The following is a 5,184-nucleotide window of genomic DNA, read 5'->3' on the forward strand; positions in this document are numbered from 1 at the left end:
CGTATAAATTATCCGCTCATCACTCACAACAGCAAAATTGATAGAAATTAAGAAGCTCTTGTGATGATAAGTTGAAACATCGGTTCAAAAGATTAGACATGGCTTCACAGCCAGCCATACTTCAACAAATCATCATGAAACTCTAGAATCCATTCTTAAAAACTCTGAAGAATAAAATAGAAATAATTTTTTGTATTTTTGAAAAATTTTCGAAAAGTAAAAAAGCTTAAACATAAAATAAAATTATCTAATCTAAGCAACAAGATGAACCGTCAGTTGTCCAAACTCAAACAATCCCCGGCAACGGCGCCAAAAACTTGGTGCACGAAATTGTGATCATCAATGGCGCCATAAACATGGTACGCTCAATTGTAATCTCAACTCTTTATCACAACTTCGCACAACTAACCAGCAGGTGCACTGGGTCGTCCAAGTAATAAACCTTACGCGAGTAAGGGTCGATCCCACAGAGATTGTTGGTATGAAGCAAGCTATGGTCATCTTGTAAATCTCAGTCAGGCAGATTCAAATGGTTATGGAGGATTGATAATTAAAAGATGAATAAAACATAAAATAAAGATAGAGATACTTATGTAATTCATTGGTGAGAATTTCAGATAAGCGTATGGAGATGCTTTGTCCCTTCCGTCTCTCTGCTTTCCTACTGTCTTCATCCAATCCTTCTTACTCCTTTCCATGGCAAGCTGTATGTTGGGCATCACCGTTGTCAATGGCTACAGTCCCGTCCTCTCAGTGAAAATGTTCAATGCGCTCTGTCACAACACGGCTATTCATCTGTCGGTTCTCGATCATGTCGGAATAGAATCCAGTGATTCTTTTGTGTCTGTCACTAACGCCCCACAATCGCGAGTTTGAAGCTCGTAACAGTCATTGAATCCCTGAATCCTACTCAGAATACCACAGACAAGGTTTAGACCTTCCGGATTCTTAAGAATGGCCGCCAATGGATTCTAGCTTATACCACGAAGATTCTGATTAAGGAATCCAAGAGATACACACTCAAGCCTTGTTTACATGTAGAACGGAAGTGGTTGTCAGGCACGCGTTCATAAGTGAGAATGATGATGAGCGTCACATAATCATCACATTCATCATGTTCTTGGGTGCGAATGAATATCTTAGAACATGAATAAGATGAACTGAATGGAAAATAGTAGTAATTGCATTGATACTCGAGGTACAGCAGAGCTCCACACCTTAATCTATAGTGTGTAGAAACTCCACCGTTGAAAATACATAAGAACAACGTCTAGGCATAGCCGAATGGCCAGCCTCCTAAAGAGGGTTCAATCATAAAAACATGATCAAAAGATGATCCGAAGATTGAAAGATTCTTCAAATACAATAGCAAAAGGTCCTATTTATAGAGAACTAGTAGCCTAGGGTTTACAGAAATGAGTAAATGACGTAAAAATCCACTTCCGGGATCACTTGGTGTGTGCTTAGGCTGAGCATTGAAGCTTCCATGTGTAGAGACTTTTCTTGGAGTTAAACGCCAGCTTTTGTGCCAGTTTGGGTGTTTAACTCCCACTTTTGTGCTAGTTCCGGCGTTTAACACCGGGAATTCTGAAGCTGACTTGGAACGCCTGTTTGGGCCATCAAATCTTGGGCAAAGTATGGACTATTATATATTATTGGAAAGCCCTGGATGTCTACTTTCCAACGCAATTGAGAGCGCTTTTGTAGCTCCAAAAAATCCAACAGCATCTGCAGCCCTTTTCAGCCTTTGAATCAGATTTTTGCTCAGGTCCCTCAATTTCAGCCAGAAAATACATGAAATCACAGAAAACACACAAACTCATAGTAAAGTCCAGAAAAGTGAATTTTAAATAAAAACTAATAAAAATATAATAAAAACTAACTAAAACATACTAAAAGCATACTAAAAACAATGCCAAAAAGCGTATAAATTATCCGCTCATCAGATAGTCGAACCTGAGACTACATATCTACAGAAGCCACTTGAGATGACAAAGGAACATGAACATTCACAACCCTCACAAACTTCTTTGAACCAAAACATCTCAGCACTTGAGTTCATGATTGAAAGATATGAAGAGGAGATGAAGAAATCTTGGGAAGAACAACAAAGCTCCTCCATGAAAGTGCTATTAAGTCAAAAGTTGAGTGCAATGGTGGAAGTGAAGGAATAAGAAAGTGAGGAAGACAATTAAAGAAGCTCATACTCAAGTGAAGCAGAGAATTACATTGATGAATGACTCATTGAACCACCAATTCAAAAAGATTTTGATGAAGATAATGCTCCAATGAACACACAACCACCAAGTCTTGACATCCACAAAGTGAAGACAACTAACAAGAGTACCAATCCTACCCCTGATCCAGCAAGCAAGCTCAATCAAGCCATTAACAAAAGGGATCTTGCTGAGGAGAGGCCAAGACAGGGGACACTAGTTGGTTCATCTCCCCCCTTGAGGTCATTCCTCTTAACAAACTAGAAGAAGAGGAAGAAAGTGAAGAACAACATGTCAAGCTAATGACACTAAAAGAGCGCTTGTTGGGAGGCAACCCAACCTTAGGTAACACTTCATTTCCTTGCTTTGTTATTTTCTTTGACTGCTTTGTTTAAAATTCAATAAATTGGCATATGATTACATTCGAAGTTTGGTGTTGCCCTGCAACAATTTGTTTTTAATCTTTCTGGATGATTGCACTAAATTAAAAATGAAAATGTCACACTAAGATTCTAAGTTTGTTGTGCCACTTATTTTCTATGCAATTCATTCAACAAACCACTTGTCTGCATAATCATAATGCCCTTTGCAGTGTTATCTTTCTTTTAGTTAGACAATTTTAGTTTTCTTGTTGTTTTAGTCATTTCCTTGTTTTTAATGCTTTCTTTTATTAACTGTTTTTGTTAATACATCACCAAGAGATCCTTATTCATGGCAGATTCTTGGCTTGGTTATTGTACTTAACATATAACAATTTTGTTTGTTTAGTTTTAGTTTAAATAAAATGGACATGTGATTGCATTCTAAGTTTGGTGTTGCTACGCAACAAAAATATGTTTCCAATCTTTACTGATACTTGCCTTAATTCCAAATGAAAGTGTCACACTAAGTTTGGTGTGCCACTTATATTTTCAAGCAATGTATCTTGCACACCTTCTGATGATTGTAATCACAATGTCTCTGTTTCCTGTGCCTTGATGGTTATTTTTAATTTTGCTTGCTTAAACATATGTACAACTAACTTTTCGTTGTGTAAGACATTCATGATCCATCTTAGCCCCATAGCCACTATTCTAATTGTTGCTTGAGGATGAGCAAGCACTCTGAAGTTGGTAGGGGAAAGGGAAGAATGGGAGAAAAATGACAACAATAGAGAAGATGAAGGGAAAGAATGAGAAAGCTCAAGACTCTGAGTACCAATGACAATTTCATTGTTAAGTACTTGTGGTGTTTATGTATCAAGCAAAAAGCTTGAAAACAAAACACTTAGAGTCAAGGTTAGGCTCAAGTGCAAATGCACTCCCTCAAAGCTCAAGGCTCAGAGCATCAATGATTAGAGAGTTGAGAAAAGAAACAAATGAGCTTAAAGAAGTCCTCTAATTAAATGCTTGTGGTGCTTATGTATCAAGTGGTAATACTTGAAAACAAAGCATTTAGAAGTCGTAGCTTTGTTATCAACTCAAGGGGTAAAACACCCAAAAGGAGAAGCTAATAAGAAAATCAAAAGCTTGTTTCAAGGAAAACACATGAGGAAAAGATTTTATAAAATGAGCTAGATAGAAACATCAATCATTTACATTTCTTTTGTGATTGTAGCATGCATAGAAAACTAGCTAACCATGAACATTGAGTTGCTATTCTTCTTACCTTGGATTGTCAATCTTTATTGCATGATTCTTTCTTGCTTGGGGACAAGCAAGGTTTAAGTTTGGTGTTGTTATGACATGTCATCATGTCATATTTTTCTATGCTTTTTCATACAAGAAATTGATAATTAGTGCTTAAATATTGCATTCTTTTGTGCTTAAATGGTATATTTCTTTGATCTTTTGATTTGATAAACTTTGTAGGAAATAATAAGAAAAAGAAGAAAAAAAGAACAAAATAAGCTAAAAAGTAGAAAAAAAGAATTTTGGGGCACAATTTGAAGTTTGAGCACGCTTTGAACATTAGGCCACGCTTTAAAAAGTGTGGCCCATGAAAATAAAGCGTGGCGCTCCTAAGCTTGGAAACAAGGCCAAAACAAGGATAGCGCTTACTAAGTGAACACTATGCTCACTCTAGTGAGCATTGTCATGCATCAAAACAAGGAAGGCAAGGGAAGGCAAGACTGGCGCTCAAAGAAGTGAGCACTGTGCTCACTTAGTGAGCATTTTCGGGCTTTTCTTTAAGCCTTGTGACAGCATGACCATGCCTTCTTAAAAGGGCCATAACTTGAGCTATAGATGTCCAATTGATGCGCTTTTAATTGCGTTGGAAAGCTGACATTCAGAGCTTTCCAATGATATATAACAATCTATATTTGGCACAACATTGAAGTACAAGTGATAGGCATCTTTAAGGCCCCAAAAGCACTCACCAAGGCACCATACATGCAAAAAGGGATTCACCAAGGCTCGAAGGGGGAGGCACGCATCCAACCAAGGAATAGCGCTCAAATATTCAGCACAGCGCTAAAAAAGGGGTGACGTTAGGATTTTTGCCAGTAAAGAATTTCATAAAAACAGTCGCGTTGTAGATATAGTCTCTAAACCGACAAAAATTCCTTCGCACAAACGTTTTGGTTGTCACAAGTAACAAACCCCTTTAAAATTGATAACCGAGTATTTAAACCTCGGGTCGTCTTCTCAAGGAATTGCAGGGAGGTATGTTCTTATTATTGGTTATGAAAAAGTGTGTTTGGGGTTTTTGGATCAAGGTAAAAGGTTAGTTGGGCAATGGGCACAGGTATATTTTCAAAGCAATAAAAGTAAATGAATGACTGTAAAATAAACTCTTGGCAAGGTATGGGAACGGGAGGTCCTATCCTGGTTATCCTTATCAATTGTAATGAGAATTGGATTTTTCTCCCACTTTGTTAACCTCTAACTATGAAGGTAAGTTAAGTGGATGAATTCCAATTTTCAATTAACAATGAGTTTGGATACGTACCGACAACATAAATTAAAGAAAGCAATCATAGATCTGA

The sequence above is a fragment of the Arachis hypogaea genome, chromosome 3 (assembly GCF_003086295.3).
Source record: "Arachis hypogaea cultivar Tifrunner chromosome 3, arahy.Tifrunner.gnm2.J5K5, whole genome shotgun sequence".
NCBI classification, from domain to species: domain Eukaryota; kingdom Viridiplantae; phylum Streptophyta; class Magnoliopsida; order Fabales; family Fabaceae; genus Arachis; species Arachis hypogaea.